At 35.7% G+C, this 24,472-nt stretch overlaps 1 long non-coding RNA gene across 1 annotated transcript; it reads right to left on the bottom strand.

Annotated features, from left to right (window-relative positions):
• Nucleotides 1-10,697: 10,697 nt before the first annotated feature.
• On the bottom strand, nucleotides 10,698-14,552 carry LOC131426635 (uncharacterized). The gene is made up of 3 exons (XR_009229135.1): nucleotides 14,404-14,552; nucleotides 14,149-14,310; nucleotides 10,698-14,082 (listed from the first exon to the last, which is right to left on the bottom strand). It is a non-coding gene; the product is annotated as an uncharacterized LOC131426635 (long non-coding RNA).
• Nucleotides 14,553-24,472: the final 9,920 nt, after the last annotated feature.

Raw genomic sequence — 24,472 nt, 5'->3', positions numbered from 1 at the left:
TAAAATGCTTACTCTTGTAACAAGTACAATGTGGTATCCAGAGAGACGTGTTCACCAAAGAAGGTACTAGACCAATGATCCATGACAGTAGGAAATATTTTCTACAAGGCGAAGAAATTAGCAGAGCGAGAAGAAATATCGAAGTAGATACTACTGGACGGACTTGTTTCAGATTGTTTTTTTACATATGTTGACGATTTGACGGAGGTTTTCGAAACAAAAAGTACGGGTGTGTAATTTCAGAGACATAACTGGATGTCGTGCATACGAATATGACACGCTTTATTTATGCTTCCGAATTCTAATTGGTAGTTCATCGATTGTTTGAATTGTGCAACTTTCCCCTCTTTCATTACTAGAAATTTAAACGATGCGCCTAGACTAAATTACAGATTAGTTACATTAAACATTCTGAAACGCAATTAAATATTATGAAATAAGCAGTATAGTTCTTTATAATAAAAAATGATGACGATTTGAGTTAGTTCAGCACGCAGACTCTGAATTCTAAACCCATATTCCAGAACTAAGCTCTAAAACATGAAGACGATTTTTCGCCATGACTACCAGAATGGGTTTTATAGAGTACAGTAAAGTAAATTTCCGCATAATTCTTTAGGAGTATTATTATGGTTCTAAAAAGAACCGAATAGAAGAAGTCTGGAATAAAGAACTGAATCCTGAGTTCAAGAACTAAATTTAGAACCAATAACAGACTCAGAATCCAGTTTCAATTCTAGAATTGAAATTTCGAAACTCAAATTAGTTCCGGAATACAGTTCCAGAATCCAGTTTCAGCACGCAGGCTCTGAATTCTAAACCTATATTGCGGAACCAAAATCTGAAAATTGAACTTCTCGTTACGACTACCGAAAACCAAATGAAGGCAGGTGCTCTCTCCGTCGCTGCCGGTTTAACTCTCGCGATGGCAGTCTGCTCGCTTTGAAGGCCAGCAAGCGAATGAAAGTTGCTACCTGAGCGTTTGAGGTTTTAACCACGCAGAAGGTGCTCTCTCCGTCGCTGCTGGTTGATGGTTTAACTCTCGCGATGGCAGTCTGCTCGCCTTGAAGGCCAGCAAGCGAATGAAAGTCGCTACCTGAGCGTTTGGGGGTTTAACCACGCATAAGGCGCTCTCTCCGTCGCTGCTGGTTGAAGGTTTAACTCCCACGACGTCTGCTTCCATCGAACGCACGAAAAGAAATGATCGATTTTCACCACGGTTCCCCTTTTATACGCATTCAGTTGAAGATATGTGCCTGACTATCTCAAAATCGTCGTCCTTGCGCGAAAAACCCAAGCGAAAGTGAAGAGTTCTCCGCATCATTTTGAAATTTTGAGAAAACTTAATTTTTGGGTTGTTTGTGGTTATCTCACACTGTTCAAAATATTATCCTAAATTCCTGATCATATTTTTGATGAAATGGTGAAAGAATTATGTTGCTACCATTAATACAAGTCGAGATATTCACGATTAAGTTCTGCCCATTCTTCCATATGGCTAATTTTGAAAAGGCACCCCATAGTAAAGTAAGTCGTATTCACGACAATATAGTTTATCGTCATGCGCCAGCATTACAAGTGAAAAATTTCGATAGTACGCCACTGCGACCAGATGTATTGTGTGTCGTTTGCAAAGCTAGTTTCGCTTCTGACAAGAACGACTACGTCACAGCTGCTAGTCGTTTGCATTGGTGAAAAAAAACAACGAAAAGCGGACAACGGTGGGGAGTATCACACAAAATCAGCCGTTCTAATGGCTCTAAAAGTTTTTTCAGTTTAGAACAAGAACAATCTCAGTTCGAAAGGGGGAATAGTAATGGCGAGCAACCCTATTTTATTTAAATAGAAATCACAGTAGGCGGATGCCACTTTCGAGTGATGGTTAATGATGTGTTCCCATACGAATAGGAAATAAAAAAAATTGAGAAATGGCAGCGTTTAGATGGCGTCACAAAAAAGATAGGATTTGTGAGGAATTTTGCACCCTTGCAATGATAGCCCAGTGAATCAGCAGTGCTACACCACAAAACCAAAACGGAAACGAATTCAAACTTTGCATGAATTCAAAAAGTGAGACAAGAAGCAAATAACACTGGGAATTACTGATCTTTTCACGATCTCTAACCCATCCTCCTCTGATCACAGATCATAAACTAAGATCACAAACAAGCTTCTCACACTATCAGCCTAGGCGACATTTCTTTCCCTTGCGTAATGCGCTATAGGTTCAATCGCCTTCTTTGCATTTATACACTAATCGACACACTCTCTCTCTCTTTCTTCTCGCTCTCCCGCTAACAATTTATTTAACGAAAGAATTGCAACTGGCTCCTCCCATCTTTATGTACATCGTAGAACAGACAGTAGGTTAGCTTAAGTTTGAAAACGTTTGAATAAACCAATTCTAGATGAACAACGAAACGAAACGGTTGTGAAACTTTAAGAATTAATTGATTAAAAGTAAAAGAAAACCCTAGAACAAGTTTATTCACTTTTCCGCCGTATGTCGTCGCATTCATTTAGTGTTTCGCATTGTATATTTTAATATTGCTGTCATTTCGATTTTAATAGAAATCACAGTAGGCGAATATTTTGATTGCATCAACGCTCGCATACGAATAGGAAATAGAAAATATTGAGAAATTTCAGTGATCGGTAGGATATACTGTTGAAAAATAATAGAAATAGAACTTAAAAATATATTACAGTGATAGTTGCAATTCATTCAGGACGCATAAAAACAATTACTATTCATGAAATTTTCTTCTATGGAAGTACGAAGATAAATACGGGCGAAACTGCAGCGAATGCAAACTCTGATATGGTCGTTTTCCTGCAGTAACTAATAAAAGCTTTAGATTTAGTTTTCGGAAAGACGGTGAACGTTACATTCCTCTGTGTCTGGTTTTGCGTTGCATTATCGCAAAAATAATAGAAATAGAACTTAAAAAGAACTTACAGTGATGATATTTGCACTCATGCGACCTTTGGTCATATGATGACGACTTTTTAGTATCTTTACTTCATTCATTCAATTTGCAAATTGTAAGTCGTATGTCTTTCATTTCTCTTGTGCATGCTTGATGGCACATCTCAAATAAAAATTGCCTTGGAGAGGCAAAAAACGAATTTCTAAAACATATCCGAAATTATAGTGGTTGTGGGTTTTTTATACGCACTCATGCGACCTTTGGTCATATGATGACGACTTGTAGAGAAACTTCTCTCGTATACAATAAAAATAATATTCCGTAGTGATAATATCACGGTTCCATACAATTTCACTCAAACTAGGATAAACTATAGAATTTCTTCGAAACTTCAGTGGCTGGTTTGTGCAAAAAACGAATTTCTAAAACATATCCGAAATTATAGTGACTGGTTTTCGACAATATTTCAAATATTCTAAAACGACCTAGTTTTGAAGAGATTGACAAAATCACTAATTACTACTATACGAATTGTAAATAGAAATATATAGAGAAACTTCAGTGATTGAGTTTTTGATGGTGTACTGAGAGCACATTGAACTTGGAAAAAATCTACACTTCTAAACTCAAGCACTCATGCGACCTTTGGTCATATGATGACGACTATTTAGATTACATTACTCATTTCATTATTCTTTGTCATTCATTTCTTTTGTGCATAATTGTTCACATTTCTTGAACTAAGATGTTTTCAAGAGGCAAAAAACGAATTTCTAAAACATATCCGAAATTGAAGTGGTTGGCGGTTTTTCATAGGCACTCATGCGACCTTTGGTCATATGATGACGACTTTTACAGATTTCGATTACATAAATTTGTAATGCATATTGTAATATTGTGAAGCTGCAGTGGTTTGATATCTAAACACAAAAATAATATTCCGTAGTGATAATATCACGTATCAAAAGCATTGCTTCTTCGCTTCTAAAAAAATTGAAATAGAATTTGAAAGAAATCACAGCAAGATGGTATAATGTTCATATGATAAATCACATACGAATAGGAAATAGAAAATATTGAGAAATTCCAGTGTTTGGTTGGATAATTTGTCTCAAAAATAATAGAAATAGAACTTAAAAAGAACTTACAGTGATGATCATTGTTTTTGCTTGCACTCATGCGACCTTTGGTCATATGATGACGACTTTTAAGCTAAACAATTCTGCATAAGATCATGCGACCTTTGGTCATATGATGACGACTTGCAGAGAAAACTACTAGAATAGATAAATATCTATTTACTATGTGTAAGTGTCACACATATCGCGCACATAGCAGAAACAGCCAGGGCCTAAATAGGTACCAAATAAACTAAACAATTCTGCATAAGAGTTTTCATACGCACTCATGCGACCTTTGGTCATATGATGACGACTTGCTGAGAAACTTCTCCGATATAAAAATTAAAATAATATTCCGTAGTGATAATATCACGGTTCCATACAATTTGACTCAAACTAGGATAAACTATAGAATTTCTTCGAAACTTCAGTGATTGGTTTGAGCAAAAAACGAATTTCTAAAACATATCCGAAATTATAGTGATTGGTTTTCGACAATATATCAAATATTCTAAAACGACCTAGTTTTGAAGAGACTGACAAATTCATTAATCGTTACTATACGAATTGTAAATAGAAATATATAGAGAAACTTCAGTGATTGGATTTTGGATGCTGTACTGAGAGCACATTGAACTTGGAAAAAATCTACACTTCTAAACTCAAGCACTCATGCGACCTTTGGTCATATGATGACGACTATTTAGGTTTCATTACTCATTTCATTATTCTTTGTCATTCATTTCTTTTGTGCATAATTGTTCACATTTTTTGAACTAAGATTTTTTCAAGAGGCAAAAAACGAATTTCTAAAACATATCCGAAATTGAAGTGGTTGGCGGTTTCTCATAGGCACTCATGCGACCTTTGGTCATATGATGACGACTTCCGCGGACCTCAATTTCATAAATTTGTAATGCATATTGTAATATTGTGAAGCTGCAGTGATTTGATCTCTAAACACAAAAATAATATTCCGTAGTGATAATATCACGTATCAAAAGCATAGCTTCTTTTTTTCGAAAATAATTGAAATAGAATTTGAAAGAAATCACAGCAAGCTGGTATCATGTTCATATGATAAATCACATACGAATAGGAAATAGAAAATATTGAGAAATTCTAGTGTTTGGTTGGATAATTTGTCTCAAAAATAATAGAAATAGAACTTAAAAAGAATTTACAGTGGTGATATTTGCACTCATGCGACCTTTGGTCATATGATGACGACTTTTAAGGAAACTTCTAGAGAGTGGTTAGCATTCAATTTGCAATATGTAAGTCGTATGTCTTCAATTTCTCTTGTGCATGATTGATGGAAGTTCTCTAACACAAATTGTCTGGAAGGGTATTGTAGAAAAAGTAGGGAATCACACCAGATCTCACCAGAAGAAAAACAATCAATCAATTCACGTCTGTTATAAAAAGATTAAGATTAAGTTTATCTATGACAACACAAAAGGCTTAAACTTACAATGTTGGCAAATCAATTTGCAATTTGTAAGTCGTATGTCTCTCTTTTTTCCAATGAGATTTGATCTGTGGCAATTGCGTGTGACTGTCAAAGAGTGAACACTTGTGTATTGAAGCAAACGTGACGAGATGTAACACACTTCCGTGTGCTTTGTCACAAACTAGTATAAACTATAGACTTTTTTTGCAGTTTTTGAACGAAAAAAAAACGAATTTCTAAAACAATTGGTGTGTACATCCCTGTTGAAAACTGTTTTATCAAAGCGCAACGAATAAGAGCCCTAAATCTGATCCAGGGTAACTAACGAATATCATGCGCTGTATAGTCGAGAGCTACAGTAGACAAGTGCCGGGCCGAAACGATACGAAGATAAAAACACAAGTCTCACTAACATTACACAGTAAAGTACCACAATTGCAGTGAGTATCAAACAACTTACTACTGTATAAATTAGCATAGTAGGGTCTAGACAGATAAGAATAATACTGTCTAGGCAAAGGAAATGTCTAGACATCTAGAATGAATCGAGTCAAGACAGAAGAATAGGTTCGGTACCGGTCAATGGCTCAGATACCGAAGAAAGGAAAGGAATATTGTTAAATTAGTTTTAAGGAAATATAAAATAAAACAGTTTTAAGTGAACCATCGATTCATTCACACCAGTCCGGTAACGAATCAGAAGAATTTTCTTACCACCAGGTAAAGAGGATAACCTAAATAAATAAGACAAAGAACCGATCGAATAGGCCAGCCATTCCGGCGCAGATAACGTTTTGAGGTGCAATAAAAGTTGGATTCATTCCTTCTCATTTTATCCTACGCGATTTGTAGAATTTGTTATTAGATATGTAAGCTGCAAACTTGTATGAAAACCCAAGAAAATTGAATAAAGTCAAGCATTCCTTGGAAGAGTGTTCTCGTAGTCACTACTTCGAAAATGCCTTCTTGGCAATCTGACGATAGTTCTTCAGTTTTGAAGATTTCTAACGTTCGTTGCAATAATCAATTGATTTGCGCACGGAGTTCAGAAATTATTCATCCTCGTTGATGTAACATACTATATTCTATATAGTTAAATAATTGGTCGAAATAGTTATTTTATGAAATAAATTAGTAAAAAAACAACAATGTTTTATTAAATTCAAATCGTTGTGACTAGCTCGTTTTCTTTAAAAGTGATATCCCGTAACACTCATGCGACCTTTGGTCATATGATGACGACTTCCAGAGAAACAGTTACATTAAAAATAATATTCCGTAGTGATAATATCACGGTTCCATACAATTTGACTTAAACTAGGATACACTACAGAATTTCTTCGGAACTTCAGTGGTTCAGACTATCGTAGAAACGCCTCTTGAATATCTCCTCCCGTACGCCGCTCGGATCAAACGGCTACAAATGGTGACAGTGGTGTTCGCCGCTAGGAAACGCCAGCAGTGCAAAAGGGAAAAAGTTGGAGGAAAACGATGATCGGCGGAGTAGTAATAATAGGGTGAGTCTTAACATTTTACAATATAAAAGTCTGTTGCCAGACCGAGGGTTTCCGATTATTCATTACCAAGCAACATAGTGGCTCGGCACTGGAATAAAATTGAACCGTTGTTGTACTAAGTCGTATGTCTACATCATTTCTCTTGTGCATATTTGATGGCAATCCTCAAACAGACATTGAGCCGTAAGAGTAAAACGTAGCAATTTCGGTAGTAAATGCTACATGTGGATTCCTGTCAAAAACAGAGACTTTACTACACAACAGCTTTCGATCATGTAGTATTTACTGCAATTTTTCAGTAGGTAGCTTCAGAGGTTGCTGATAAAGTGAAGTAGAATAATTAAATAATGTGGCATTTTTGCAGCAGTTTCTTGCTTTGTGCATATTTGTTCCAGCTTTTCCGGCTCCGAGTCGATGCAGTATGCAACAAATGCTCAATTTCGAAGGTAGCATTAACTACATGTTCGAACTTGTTTCTTTTTATTCATATGAAAAGAAACGTTTTACACTGTGGACTTTGTTTTTGAAAAGATAGTACAAACAACAGATTTTACTACATTTCGTTCATACGACCCGTTGTCTAAAAGAGACAAAAAACGAATTTCTAAAACATATCCGAAACTAAAGTGATTGTTGGTTTTCTATACGTACTCATGCGACCTTTGGTCATATGATGACGACTTTCACAGATTTCATAAATTTGTAATGCATATTGTAATATTGTGAAGCTGCAGTGGTTTGATCTCTAAACACAAAAATAATATTCCGTAGTGATAATATCACGTATCAAAAACATTGTTTTAACGAAAAAAATTGAAATAGAATTTGAAAGAAATCACAGCAAGCTGGTATCAAGTTCATATGATAAATCACATACGAATAGGAAATAGAAAATATTGAGAAATTCCAGTGTTTGGTTGGATAATTTGTCTCAAAAATAATAGAAATAGAACTTAAAAAGAACTTACAGTGATGATATTTGCACTCATGCGACCTTTGGTCATATGATGACGACTTTTTAAGTACCTCTATTTTATTCATTCAATTTGCAAATTGTAAGTCGTATGTCTTTCATTTCTGTTGTGCATGTTGGATGGCACATCTCAAAGAGAAAATGCCTTGAAGTGGCAAAAAACGAATTTCTAAAACATATCCGAAATTAAAGTGGTTGTTGGTTTCGGTCTTTACGCACTCATGCGACCTTTGGTCATATGATGACGACTTGTAGAGAATCTTCTCTCGTATACATTAAAAATAATATTCCGTAGTGATAATATCACGGTTCTATACAATTTGACTAAAACTCAATATTCATAATTTTTTTACTATCAATCAGGAAAAGGAAAAGAAAACATAGAAATAATAAGTGCTCTCTTGATTATTACCTGTTCTCATTAATTATGGTTGCCAATGGATTCGATGCTTACTACTGAAACCATAAATCTGCCAATAAAACAACAAATCCACTGGTTGACACCACTCCTTGTATTCAGCAGGTTGCGTCTGCAGTTGTTTTTGATACACAAATGGTTATTACACAAACAACATCCAAGGAGGAAGTAACGGTTCATAGGTGTCGTTTAGGAGCATCTCATGTTGTCAATCGATAACATGAGATGCTCCTCAACTAATATATGATAATACCGTACTCCGCTTTATGCCCTACTTGTTTCTTAGCGGATTAACCGAAAAGATCTAATTCACATCGAGTCGAATTAGAAGAGAACTTGCGAATGATTAAACGTCAGTCACTCTGACTGACAATAACTATACGAATTGTAAATAGAAATATATAGAGAAACTTCAGCGATTGGACTATAGATAGCTATTGAAAGCAAACTAACAAAAACATGAACAGAACGTTCACATCACGACTCAAACACTTGTGGTGGATACAGGCCCGCTTTAGTCATTAAAATAAATAAATGATATCGAAACTCCGACGCAGCATAAAGCGCGATCATTGCCACCGACAGAGCGGTGACCGTTTTATGCTGACGCGCTAAAAAGGGTCACGTAGCCACCGCCCGAGTAGGGCCTAGCGTTAAGAAATATTGAAATGAAATATATAGTTGGAGAACGACTCTCGACTGCGAACATCGATGTATCAGTTGTTAAGAAAGAAATTCTTGCCACGCAGTGGCTCAAGTGAATAATGAATAGTTCTTAATTTTTCAAGCAATACTTTGATTTTTCATGGCGATCCTTTGCCATTCGTGTTTTCGTTACGGGAGTGTACCTGGCTAGAACCATTTGTGTTACATAGCAATACGAAGTGTGCGAAAAAGATTGATTAGAAACGAGATTTGATCAGTGTTATCCGCCACCGATCTAACCAAGCAGCATAGCAATGATGGCGTACGGAGTGACCAACTGTGTTAAATAGCAGTATAAAGTGTTTAAAAATGAAATGATTAGCAATTACATTTGAAACCAAACAGCATAGCAATTATGGCGTACCAAGAGTGACCAACTGTGTTAAATAGCAGTATAAAGTGTTTAAAAATGAAATGATTAGCAACTACATTTGATACCAAACAGCAGATAGAGGTACAGAATTTATGTCTACCCTGTTCACCAGAATTTGCGAAGTTCTAAAAATCGAAAAATTAAATTCTACAGCTTACCACCACCAGACAATAGGAGCACTGGAGAATTCACACAAAGTATTAGGGAATTTCTTACGCATACAGACAGACAATTCGTATGGAAATTGGTCAACCTGGGTACCATATTATAAATTTGCATATAATACTACGGTACACAGTGCAACAGGAATGACCCCATATGAACTAGTATTTGGCAGACAATGCACTTTACCAACAAACTTATCTGGACAGAACGAAGTTGACCCTGTGTATAACATAGATGATTATGCTAGTATTATGAAGTTTCAATTACAATCCACCCAGCTGAAAGCGAAAAGGAACCTGATGAAGCTGAAAGCGGATAGGGTTCTGGGATATAATGAAAAACTTCAGACTAGAATTTTTACAAAAGGGCAACTAGTTCTTGTAAAAAAGGAAACTTCAACAAAGTTGGAAAACAAATACAATGGACCCTACGAAGTCATGGAAGACTTGGGTTCCAATATAAAAATTAAAAATATACAAAACAATAAAATAGATACGGTTCATAAAGATAGAGTGAAACAATTTATAACAAGTTAAAAAAAAAAAAAAAAAAAAAAAAAAAAAAAAAAAAAAAAAAAAAAAAGGAAGAGAAGAGAGAAGAAGAGAAAAAGAAGGAGTGAGAATAAAATTTTCAAAAAAAAAAAAAAAAAAAAGTTTAAAATTTTATCAAGTGCCGCAATCAATGTAAGTTCTATTAAAGCAAAGAAACTTATTGGCTTCTATTTATTAAATTGAATGTAACGAAGTAAATTCTACTAAAGCAAAGAAACTTATTGGCTTCTATTTATCAAATCAAAGTAAATTCTATTATATTGAAATTTGTTACTTTCTGTTGATCAAATTGGATATGACGAAGAAAATCCTATTAAATTAAAGAAACTTATTGGTAAATCAAAGTAAATTCTATTATATTGAAATTTGTTACTTTCTGTTGATCAAATTGGATATGACGAAGAAAATCCTATTAAATTAAAGAAACTTATTGGTAAACCAAAGTAAATTCTATTATATTGACATTTGTTACTTTCTGTTGATCAAATTGGATATGACGAAGAAAATCCTATTAAATTAAAGAAATTTATTGGCAAATCAAAGTATATTCTATTATATTGAAATTTATTGCTTTCTGTTGATCAAATTAAATATAACGAAACAAAGTCTATTGCATTGAGGAGATTTATTGATTGTACTTACAATGATAGATTTAAAAATTAGAACTGGAGACTAATTTTTAATTCAATAAGAAAGGGCGTGTGGTGGATACAGGCCCGCTTTAGTCATTAAAATAAATAAATGATATCGAAACTCCGACGCAGCATAAAGCGCGATCATTGCCACCGACAGAGCGGTGACCGTTTTATGCTGACGCGCTAAAAAGGGTCACGTAGCCACCGCCCGAGTAGGGCCTAGCGTTAAGAAATATTGAAATGAAATATATAGTTGGAGAACGACTCTCGACTGCGAACATCGATGTATCAGTTGTTAAGAAAGAAATTCTTGCCACGCAGTGGCTCAAGTGAATAATGAATAGTTCTTAATTTTTCAAGCAATACTTTGATTTTTCACACTCATGCGACCTTTGGTCATATGATGACGACTTTCACAGATTTCATAAATTTGTAATGCATATTGTAATATTGTGAAGCTGCAGTGGTTTGATCTCTAAACACAAAAATAATATTCCGTAGTGATAATATCACGTATCAAAAGCATTGCTTCTTTGCCTCTAAAAAAATTGAAATAGAATTTGAAAGAAATCACAGCAAGCTGGTATCGTGTTCATATGATAAATCACATACGAATAGGAAATAGAAAATATTGAGAAATTTCAGTGCTTGGTTGAGTACATTTTCTCAAAAATAATAGAAATAGAACTTAAAAAGAACTTACAGTGATGATCATTGCTTTTGCTTGCACTCATGCGACCTTTGGTCATATGATGACGACTTTTAAGCTAAACAATTCTGCATAAGATTTTTCGTACGCACTCATGCGACCTTTGGTCATATGATGACGACTTGCAGAGAAACTTCTCCGATATACAATAAAAATAATATTCCGTAGTGATAATATCACGGTTCCATACAATTTGACTCAAACTAGGATAAACTATAGAATTTCTTCGAAACTTCAGTGATTGGTTTGAGCAAAAAACGAATTTCTAAAACATATCCGAAATTATAGTGACTGGTTTTCGACAATATTTCAAATATTCTAAAACGACCTAGTTTTGAAGAGATTGGCAAATTCACTAATTACTATTATACTGTACTGAGAGCACATTGAACTTGGAAAGAATCTACACTTCTAAACTCAAGCACTCATGCGACCTTTGGTCATATGATGACGACTATTTAGGTTTCATTACTCATTTCAGTATACTTTGTCATTAATTTCAACAACTATATTTTCGCATAATGCATAATTGTTCACATTTCTTGAACTAAGATGTTTTCAAGAGGCAAAAAACGAATTTCTAAAACATATCCGAAATTGAAGTGGTTGGCGGTTTTTCATAGGCACTCATGCGACCTTTGGTCATATGATGACGACTTTTGTGGACTTCAATTTCATAAATTTGTAATGCATATTGTAATATTGTGAAGCTGCAGTGGTTAGATCTCTAAACACAAAAATAATATTCCGTAGTGATAATATCACGTATCAAAAGCATTGCTTCTTCGCTTCTGAAAAAATTGAAATAGAATTTGAAAGAAATCACAGCAAGCTGGTATCATGTTTATATGATAAATCACATACGAATAGGAAATAGAAAATATTGAGAAACTTCAGTGCTTGGTTGAGTACATTTTCTCAAAAATAATAGAAATAGAACTTAAAAAGAATTTACAGTGATGATCATTGCTTTTGTTTGCACTCATGCGACCTTTGGTCATATGATGACGACTTGCAGAGAAACTTCTTCGATATACAATAAAAATAATATTCCGTAGTGATAATATCACGGTTCCATACAATTTGACTCAAACTAGGATAAACTATAGAATTTCTTCGAAACTTCAGTGATTGGTATGAGCAAAAAACGAATTTCTAAAACATATCCGAAAATATAGTTGTTGCGTTGCGTAGCAATCGGCAGAAAACAAACAATTATTAGGACCCGATCGTTATAAATATCGAAGAGTGTTTATACGGTTGGACACATTCATGTAATTTCGGTATGGTGTCGTCTCCGCATAGATGCTGATGCATTATTCAACCATGGACAATTTGAATCAGTCGTAGATAGGGGTTTCGTAGCACCTAGAATTGTACTCGATAGAGTCATTTTCACCATCAACGATGAGCAGTTTGAAGCGAGGGTGGGCACCGTGCACACAAATGCCGACGAGTCTACATTCGGTGGCTTTTCATGTCAAAAAGCCAAGTTTAAAAACTATAAACCATATTGGAGGAGTGTCGCCAGCTCTTCGAAGAAGATGGCACGTGACCCGGAAGGGGCTGCTGAAAAGCCAGCTTCCAAGTGGTTCATGTGTACCCAATGCTCGCAATAAATGCAGGAAGAGTAAATGACATTCGAAATCATGGAACCCCATTGGCTACCAACGAAAGATGTTTCGATTAGACCTTTACAGGTAGAACTTCCACGAGCTTGATTTGGAAATAAAAAACGCAAAGTACAAGTATTCAAAATCACTGTTTGAAAGAATTTCAGCACATAATTTCGATGATCAATAAAGATCCAACCCGGTCGGAGAATGTGCGGAACACATTCTGAACTGATGACTGAATTTACCTTAATAGTCTCTGTTCGCTCCTCCAATTTATCAAAATCTATCAAATATCCAACCTTTTCCGTCACGAATTTTAAAACCATTCATTGAAAACCGTTTGAATCAGCGTTGAAGCTTTTCCGAATTATTAATAAAATAAAAGTTGAAAGCTTTCGCAAGAGCTTTTGCTCAGTTAACGGCTATCGTGAGTCAAACTAAAAATTAAACTATCGCGCATGCGTAACTTTCATGTAATCATGATTTATGGATTGCATTATATCACTAGTTAGACACTGATTTTTTTTTTAAACTATACATGGATCGCAATTACCATTGATTTGAGAAATCGACCCATCGAATTATCAATTTCCAAATTTGTAAACGTTTAAGAACTTTTGTTCACCCTTAACACTAGAGAATAATGAAACTATAGAATTTTTCAAGCGACACATTATGCGGGATACCTTCTCACCTATGCCAAATTGCTTGGCTTAAACCCAGACGATAGCGTGAAACGTTCCAATTATCGATCAATCGGTGCCGGGGATCTCTGCAATCGTGCTCTCTTTTTAGAACGGCTTCCATGTCATCCAGCAGACATGGAACAGATCAACATGTGCAATGTCGTTCCATTGGGCTGCATAATTTTATCACGTTTTTCACGAATTATCATGCCAACCAGTGATTGAATGTACTGAAATATAAGTGAAAACGCTATAACAATACGCTTATTTAAAATAATTTATGAAGCAAATCGTACCTCGACTGTTGCCAATGAAGGGGAAAAATTTTCCATTACAGCCTGAGCCATGAGCGGCCATTTTGAATTGCACACGTTTCGTTGCATACCAACAGCAACTCAAATCTCAGAACTATGGCAAATTCTAGTGGTTTAGTGAAACATTTACTGTGGCGTGATGGTCTGTAATAGATATAAAAAACCGATTATGTAATTTTCACTATTGATTTAACATTCTGTACATAGATAGATTTTGAAACAATAATTTATCCTTACCTTTGGTTGGAACCGCTGTGCCACCGGTTTCAGCATCAGCAATGCTATTTCATCATTTTATAGAGACTGCTTTTAACCGTTTGTAAAAGAAAATTTTTTCCACTGATATTGATTTTTAATAGCTATCACGCCACGCATGATTCCCGATGTTCACTTTTCCACAGTTCGAAGTTAAATGATACTGTCTGTGAAGCGCAGTAGGCTATATGAGGGACAGTTGGCAGGTAAATGTGCTCACTAATACTACTAACGGCAACTTTCGTTAGGTTGTAATTTCGTAAGCAAAGTTGGTATGATATGTATTAGGTAGCTTGAGAAGAGAATTGGTTAAAAGAAGCATACACTTTCTACCTGAATTTACACATTCTACCAGTAACAGTTGCGAATTAATGTTTTGTGAGGTTGCTTATGGGTATAATATATCTTGACAGACAATAATGGCGATTGTGGTTGTAGTAGTGCTTGCAGAGCTTGGAAGAATTCGTCAAGTTAGAGTTTACTGTATTCAGCAAATTGAACGAAACATTTTCGTGATGGCGGTTTGGCCTGAAACGTTTGAGCGGAAACCGGATTTGTTTTATTATTTTTCTAACTAACGTTTATTTTGTTCATGTTTTATGTCCATGAATCTATATTTTCACTTATTTTCAACATCAATGTTACATTCAGGCAAAATGAGTAGTGAAAATCAGAAGGCAAATCTTATGATGCAAAAAAATCAATATTTCAAAAGATCAATGTGAAAAATATACTTCTACTATAATGTTTATGACTCTGCAATATACATCTCATCTATCACTATTTTAGTTTTCATACAAACAACTTATGAATTCCAAAATAATATAATATCTATGACGAGCCTAACTTTTCTCATATACTGAGAGAAGTTATGTTTGTCATAGATATTTCGCAAAACAAATTCTTGCGCCTAAAAACCATATACGATATCATTCCATACAGTGATGTCAGATCTACGAAAATCTCCGTTTATCTACGAATCCGTAGACAAAATCTACGGAAATAGAATTTTTTGTACGAGAATCTCCGGAAATATTTGAATTTATCAACAGAAATCTGGCGAGCAAAAAAAAGCTCATCACTACGAGAAATACGGAAATGACACTACTACTATCTGGCATCGCTGATTTCATATGTTTCTTGCCTGAGCACATACGCCTAACGCTATTCAGAATGTAATTTTCGCGGCAATCTTTTCGTTGATTTTTTTTCATCAATGCTGGAACGGTTGAGTACCTGAATTCAGCAAACTGATCGAAACGACCGTGTCGGGAGAAAACGAACGAACGAATTTCCTGTTGAAAAACTTGTAGATTTTGTTAGTAGATAGTCTCTCTTAAGTCATACTGGTTCACTATTTCCAGAAATAGTGATCGTACGCGTTTTGAATTTTAAAAATAATTAATCTATATACAAGGTGAGATGAAAAAACTGCAACCAACTTCAGACTGCTGTCATTTCTAAACCGCTCGTCCCATAGCTGTCAGATTTATTCTAGTGACAGCTCATTATATTATTTACAAGCGCACAAAAGCATTTTGGTGGGAATTTTTCAGAAAAAAAGTTATTTGTGATGGAATTCAAGCGTGATAGTGTGATTGCTTTGCATTTGGCTGGAAAACCACAAGTGGCTATCGTTAGAGCCCTCCAGCATTTAAAAGTGAATAAATCTTTTGTGTCTCGTACCATCGCTCGTTACCGTGATACTGGTAGCGTAGCCCGACGTCAAGGAAGTGGACGAAAAAAAACTCGTGAGCTGAACATATCGCAATATGCCATTCGGCAAATATTGAAAAATGAGCTTGGACTAAAGCCATTGAAGTTCCAAAAAGTGCAAGATCTTACTGATGCGCAAAAAAAAGTTAGACTCGAAAAAGCTAAAGAGTTGCTTCGCTTGGCCGAAAGTGGTGAACTGCCGAATTTGGTTTTCTCCGATGAGAAACCATTCGTTATCCAGCAGTTTGTAAACAAACAAAATGATCGTGTTTACTTGCCAGAGAGGTCAGCTGAAAATTTGCAACTTCGGTTGGCCACCAGAACTCAAAAGCCGGCCATGGTGATGGTGTGGGCCGCCATAACAGCCGATGGTCGCTCGCCGCTCGTATTCATCGACCGTGGGGTCAAAATAAATGCGCAAATCTATCGCGAAAATATTTTGGAGGGAGTTCTGAAGCCCTGGGCACGCGAACATTTCGGCCGCAGACCTTGGACATTCCAACAGGACTCAGCACCATCGCACTCAACACGCGCCACCCAAGAATGGTTAAGAAATGAGGTTCCTCGCTTCATTTCCACCGCACAATGGCCACCAAAATCTCCGGATGCCAATCCGTTGGAATATTGTGCCTGGGGTATTTTGGAAAGCAAGGTTGGCACTAAAAAATACCAAAGTGTCGATCATCTCAAGCAAGCGCTTCGCCGAGAATGGGACAAAATACCGCAGAGCCACTTTCGGGCAGCGTGTGATGGTTTCATTGGCCGTTTGAAGGCCATAGTTCGTGCCAAAGGTGGCCAATTCGAACAAATCTAAACCGATTCTCAAATTTGATGTTATTTCCGACATTTTTTGCTTTCATTCAATAAAATTTAAAAAAAAAAATGAAAAAATTATGGCGTTTTACTTTGTTGCAGTTTTTTCATCTCACCTTGTATATATATATATATATATATATATATATATATATATATATATATATATATATATATATATATATATATATATATATATATATATATATATATATATATATATATATATATATATATATATATATATATAAAAATGGATGTAAGTTTGTATGTTTGTAACGCGATAACTTCGGAACTACTGAACGGATTGCCACCAAACTTGGCACAGGTACTTCTTGTATTTCAGAGATGGTTTAGGGAGTATATTTATATGGGAGGGAGCGTAGCAAGTGTCATAAACAAGGAGGGGTCATTGAAAAATTCATATAACTTGACAAGAATCGATACGTTTTGAAAACCGTAGAACCATTTTGCATACTTTAGATATGACTATATGGGGGGTGGATGTAGCAAGTGCCTTTAAATAGGGGGGTGTAATGTTTAAAACGGCATAATTCCGAAACTACTAAACGGATTGCCACCAAACTTAGCACAGATACTTCTGGCTCTTCTGAGATGGTCATAAGCGTATTTCTATGGGGGGAGGGAGCGTAGTAAGTGTTCTTAACAGGGGGAGCTCATGAAAAATTTTGTCTAACTTGACGAGAATCGATACTTTTTTAAGACCATAGAAGCATTATTCATATATTAGATATGATTATATGGGGGGTGGATGTAGCAAGTGCCTTTAAAAAGGGGGGTGTAATGTTTGTAATGGCATAACTCCGGAATTACTGAACGGATTGCTATCAAACTTGGCACATGTACTTCTTGCTCTTCAAAGATGGTCATAAGCGTATTTTTATGGGGGGAGGGAGCGTAGCAAGTGTCATAACCAAGGAGGGGTCATGAAAAAATTCATATAACTTGATGAAAACCGATATTTTTTGAAGATCTTAGAAACATTTTGCATACCATAGATATAATTTAATGGGGGATGGATGCAGCAGGTGCCTTTAAAAAGGGGGTGTAGTGTTTGTAATGGAATAACTTCAAAACTACTTAACGGATTGCTATTAAACCTGGTACATGTACTTCTTGCTCTTCAGATATAGTTATAAGAATATTTCCATGGGGGGAGGGAGCGTAGCAAGTGTCCTTAACAAAGGAGGTCAATAAAAATATTATCTAATTTGACGAGAATCGGTACTTTTTGAAGACATTTTTTGCACAACTTAGATAAGATTATAAGGATATTCTGTTAGGAGAGGATGTAGTTAGTGCCTCTTAAAAAAGAGTGCAATGTTTGTAACGGCATAACTCCGGAACTATTGCACGAATTGCTGTAAAATTTGGTACAGTTATTTCTTGCTGTTCAGAAATAGTCATAAAGGTATTTTTATAGGGGAGGAAGCGTAGCAAGTATCATTAACAGGAGGGGCCAAGAAGAAAAAATCATAAAATTAGACAAGAATCAATAATTTTTGAAGATCATGCAAACATTTTCCATACTTAGATGTGGGGAGTGAATGTAGCAAGTGCATTAAAAAAGGGAGGTGTAACGGCATAACTCCGACACTACTGAACGGATTGCTATCACACTTGGCATAGCTGCTTTTTATATTTATGGGGAGAGAGCGTAGCAACTATCCTTAACAGGGGTCATGAAAAAAACTATTTAATTTGACGAGAATCGAAACTTTTTGGAGACCATAGATACATTTTGTGCAACTTAGGGTATTCGTGTGGGGTGGATGTAGTACGTCCCTCTAAAAAGGGGATGTAATGTTTGTAACGGCGCAACTCAGGAACTACTGAACGGATTGCTATCAAATTTGGCACAGATACTTCTTGCTCTTCAGAAATGATCATTAGGACATTTTCAGGGAGGAAAGTGTGTAGGAAGTGTCCTTAACATGGGGGGAGAGGGTCAATGACGAAATTAGAATAGAATCGACATTTAGACTAGAAGGAGGGGTTTTTGAAAATAAATTTTAATCTCCCATTTTTTATAAAACAAGAGAGTGGCAAAAATTTCAACGTCGTATTTTTCTTTGAATAATTTCAAAGGATCTGGTTCCATTTTGCCGGGGAATTCAAAGAACTAATGGAAAATAATCTGTCTATGAACGCGAGTGTTTTTAAGTTTCAGCATAACTACGAAACAACTAAATGAATCGCCACCAAGTTTGGGACGTGTACCAAAGGTGGGAATCGATATTTTTTGAAAAGCAAAGGTACTTTCTACACTACTCAGGGTAATCATGAAGGAGATCTGTACTAAGTTCACTGACAAAAAGGAAGTTGAATCAAAATAGACTATAAGGTTATTTTGAGCGTGAGAGAGAGAGAGTAGCAAGTGCCCCGAACATGGAAAGTGAAAGGTAAAATTGATCGGGTTTTACGAAAAATTGGTACTTCTTTACGAGTACAGTATATTTCTAGCAAATGAGAGATGTTCACAGAAGTATTCACAAGAGGAAGGGGAAATAAGTATTCTCAACATTGAACTGAATTGACGAAATCATACAATCAATGTGCATTTTATTATGTAAATTGAGAAAACTGTCGACTCAAGGTTATGGAAATAGGATTACAACAACATTTGTATAAACTGAATCATTATTCTATAGGTTTTCCTCTACGATGAACGACCAAAATGGTTAAAATCTTGGTAAAATAAATTATATAACAACGTTATTCAATAGTACGAATGTAGTTATGATGGTAAACAACCTTTCGTTATAAAATAATCATTATCAGATGGAAAATTTTGAACAATTCATGATGTCATAAAATTGTTATAAAGAAGAGGGAGTAGCAAGTGTTTATATCCATGGAAGCCAAAGGTATTGTAGATCGATTGTGACGAGGAAGTACGGAAGTGCGTTACAAGCACATATACATATGAAAGTCGGAGGTTACTAAGATGGTATTCATAGAGAAAAAGGAGTTTTATATGTTTCTAACAGATTTCAACTATAAAACTGACCCAATTTGTCAAGAATACCATGAAAATTATGATTATTGTGAGATCTAAGATGGGACACTGATCATTCGCAATCTGAACATGAACTTTGTATTGTTCGATCGGGTTTCCGTCTAAGTTATGTTTCACTACAAGAGTATTTCACTAAGCAGGACAACTTCGAGAATTTTTTTTTGGCCTTCCCTTCACGAAACATTTCCGAGCAACGCCGGGTAATTCAGCTAGTAGAGTAATAGATAGACAGGGTCGTTTACGCCTGAGATGTAAGAAATAATATTGCACTTGTGCAATATTATTAAAGGGTTGCATAAAAAGTGCAAATTTTGCGTCTGCTTAGCGGTTTAAATTGAACTGATGAGGACCTTCTACTAACAGAAGCAACTGCAGACTTCCTGCGCGGTGTAGAGCCTGTTATGGTTCTATCTAAATTTAGAACCTGGACTCTGGTCTACCTGAATTCTAGACCTTATTTGAGGTCTAGAATTTAGTTCCAGAATACAGGTTCAAATATCAAAACCAAGACTCTAAAGCTGAATCCTAATTCTAGATTTTCTTGTGTAGATTTTGAAACCGAACTTAATGCCTTAATTTAGGTTTGGATTTTGCATTCAGATTAAGAAATTTAACTTGAGTGTCCTGGAACAAAACTTTAGATCCGAAGCACAAATTTGAAACTGACTTCTGAACTAGAATTTAATTCCTGAATTCAGCTTCAGAACTCATTTCCTGAAATAAAAATTCAGAACCCTGCATGCTGAAACTGAATTTAAAACATGGGTTCTAGAACTAAATTTGGGAGCTGAATTTAGTTCCTTAGCTCAGGTTCGGAATTCAGTTCTAGAATTAAATTCGGAATCTGAAATCTGATGGTGGGTTCAGTTTCAGAATTCAAGAACTGAACTCACTATCTCAATCTCTTTTTAACTTACCTTGACATTGCGAAAACTCGCATGGAGCCACCAGTAAACTTACCAATTACCAATATTAGAGAATGCGATATTCTCATACTATCCATGTTTTGTTTTTCTTGACGGGTTAAACGAATTGGAGCTGTGATATAAATGAAAACTTGGTAAACACTTTTTCTGTTTCAAGCGATTTATTGTCATTTCGTGATTATTCTACCTTGTTGCGAAACTTAACCATAGAACAGATGTGAAAGAAGCTTATGCATATAGAACTTATATGTAAGGATCTCGGAATAACCTATTTTATGACATTTTCTAATAAAAATTTTACTAATAAAATTTACAGTGACATAATTACTCCGGAAAGAAGTATTTCTTAGTATAACGATATTGCATGCTGTAATATTAACTTAATCTGTAACCTTATCTTCATGCAAGATGTCCGCTAAGTCCGCATAAAGGATATAAGCCGGTTCTCAATTGAGTGGCATATCACTCTCGCTTCATTTCAAATTCGCTAGTTTTTCCTCGGTTAATCTTCGATACTCTTCGTAATTCGAAAACTTTCTAATGGAGTGAAAATGTATAGCTTGAGGAACTAACATAGACATAAGAAAAATGTAAACTAATTTCAAAATTTGTAAATAGAGTAGTTGTATTTCAGAACTCATGCCGGACGGTTAGTCCGAGTGTGTTTATTACCAAAAAAAAACTTGCATTCATGACATTTAACATTTAGGCTGTGTCAAAAAACGAATTTCTAAAACATATCCGAAATTGAAGTGGTTGGCGGTTTTCTAGACGCACTCATGCGACCTTTGGTCATATGATGACGACTTTCGCGGACTTCAATTTCATAAATTTGTAATGCATATTGTAATATTGTGAAGCTGCAGTGGTTTGATCTCTAAACACAAAAATAATATTCCGTAGTGATAATATCACGTATCAAAAACATTGCTTCTTCTTTTCGAAAAAAATTGAAATAGAATTTGAAAGAAATCACAGCAAGCTGGTATTATGCTCACATACGAATAGGAAATTGAAAATATTGGGAAACTTCAGAGCTTTCTTGTAGTAAATCTTTCAAAAATAATAGAAATAGAACTTAAAAAGTACGGGTGTGTAATGTCAGAGGCATAACTGGATGTCGTGAATACGTGTTCTCGCCTTGACGACCGGAAGGCAAATGAGAACTACGACCTGAGCGTTCGAGGTTTTTAACTACGCAGAAGGTGCGCTCTCCGATGCCGCTGTTTGAATGCGTCTTCTCGCCCCGACCTCTGCTTTCATCCAACGCACAAGAAGAAATTATCGATTTTCGACCACGGTTTCCCCGACGACACGACCAGGCACTCAGAAGAAAAATCAGCATTAAAACTGTTCGCTAACGATTCACCGCCAGTTACCACAAATCTAGCGACCCCTTGTAAATGATAAAAATAATCTTCTCGAGCAACACTGTTTAAGTTGCTATGTACTGATTACCAAGGAACCCCAAAACAAATAAACATGTTTTGAAAGCGGTGGAATATTAGTGTTAAACTTTGTCCAAATTTAGCAGAAATGCATTTTCTGAATTTAATCGAAACTATGGATAAAACCAACGAACGAGGACAATGATCTACTTCCAGCGATTCATCCGTACACTTCCACTGCTAGCTTTTCTGGGCAGTAGGATTCGGTGTAATATGCCGGTGTCAAAGTTGTTTTGTGTCGGTTGATTACGCAGCAGTGGAAACAGTATTTCTCCTTGTTGGCCACTATTCGAGGATTACTAATGGAATTCCACAAAGAAATCATTTTACCGTACGTTATGCAGGTACCGCAGAGCACAAGCCTCGCTCAGCTCGTTGTCGGTCATTTCCATGTCTTCTTTCTCACACAACGGTTTCAAGTCAAGACCTGAATTTTAAACTTGGCTTTATAAAAGACATAACTCATACTCCTAAATTTTTACATTCTGCTCGAGTCAGGTAAATCCATTAAAATGTTCCGTAATATAATAACCGATCTGAAATTTATTTTGTTTACATTCATCTTGCCTTCGATATGCAGTAACCAAGGTTATGGTGACTGTTATTCAAAATCAATAAATATATTAACTTGTGCTGCCAGTTTAAAAAAAAAATCACTAGCGTTTCCGATTTGACATTTCCAGTTACTGAGGGGTAGTTAAATTTACGATACAGTTTTGATAGACGAGTGGCAGGTCGTGTCGTCGGTTTCCCTTTTATAACGTTCAGTTGAAGATATGTGCCTGACTACCTCAAAATCGTCGTCCTTGCGCGAAAAACCCAAGCAAAAGTAAAGAGTTTTCCGCATTGTTTCAAAATTTTCAGAAAACCTAATTTTTGAATTGTTTGTAATTATCTCACACTGTTCAAAATATTATCCTAAATTCCTGATCATATTTTTGATGAAATAGTGAAAGAATTATGTTGCTGCGATTAATACAAGTCGAGATATTCACGATTAAGTTCTGCCCATTCTTCCATATGGCTAATTTTGAAAAGGCGCCCCATAGTAAAGTAAGTCGTATTCACGACAAAAGAACTTACAGTGATGATATTTGCACTCATGCGACCTTTGGTCATATGATGACCACTTTTTAAGTATCTGTATTTTATTCATTCAATTTGCAAATTGTAAGTCGTATGTCTTTCATTTCTCTAATGCATGTTTGGTGGCACATCTCAAATGGAAATTGCCTTGAAGAGGCAAAAAACGAATTTCTAAAACATATCCGAAATTAAAGTAGTTGTTGATTTTGTACACGCACTCATGCGACCTTTGGTCATATGATGACGACTTGAAGAGAAAATTCTCCGATATACAATAAAAATAATATTCCGTAGTGATAATATCACGTATCAAAAACATTGCTTCTTCTCTTCGAAAAAAAATTGAAATAGAATTTGAAAGAAATCACAGCAAGCTGATGAAATTAGTGAGACAGCAGTGATAATTCAGAATCCATCAAGTTTCAAAGTCTAAAATCGTCCGGAAAGTGCACCACTCGAACAGATCCTGGAAGTTTGTCTTGATACCCGGAAAGATAAGTATATTGTGGAACATACCGAAATAGTCGCAAAAGAATATCCGAACGAGCCGCGCTCTATCTTGTAATCCGAAGAATTATCGACGTATCCCTCAATAGGAGGTGTCGTCCAATTTGAAAGGTTCACGAAGCTGCCAGCCTCCACTTTCATTACGACAATTGTCACGCCGTAACATTTGGCGACACTCCAGAGAAGAGTAAAGAACTCAACTTTCTCAATTAATCCAATCGCATTCAATCGCCACCAAGAGCTATAGGGTTTAGTAAGAAACGAGACAAAATATCACGCGTCGAAAACAGTTGCTTACTTGAAGCAAAGAAGTCAAAAGAAACGTTTCCTTTCAGCACCAAACATCCGAAATCAACGAAATTATCAATAAATATCATTGTCTTGTGATGGAGATTGCTAGGAAAATTACTTTTCAATATAAAGAACAGCTCCAAGTAGACGAAAAAAAGAATATTGAAGATTTCGATAATCGAATAAAACCCAAAGCTGATGTTTAATTCAGCCCTGTAACAGAT

The sequence above is a fragment of the Malaya genurostris genome, chromosome 1, assembly GCF_030247185.1.
Source record: "Malaya genurostris strain Urasoe2022 chromosome 1, Malgen_1.1, whole genome shotgun sequence".
NCBI classification, from domain to species: Eukaryota; Metazoa; Arthropoda; class Insecta; order Diptera; family Culicidae; genus Malaya; species Malaya genurostris.
This window is presented reverse-complemented; position numbering and strand designations above follow the sequence as displayed.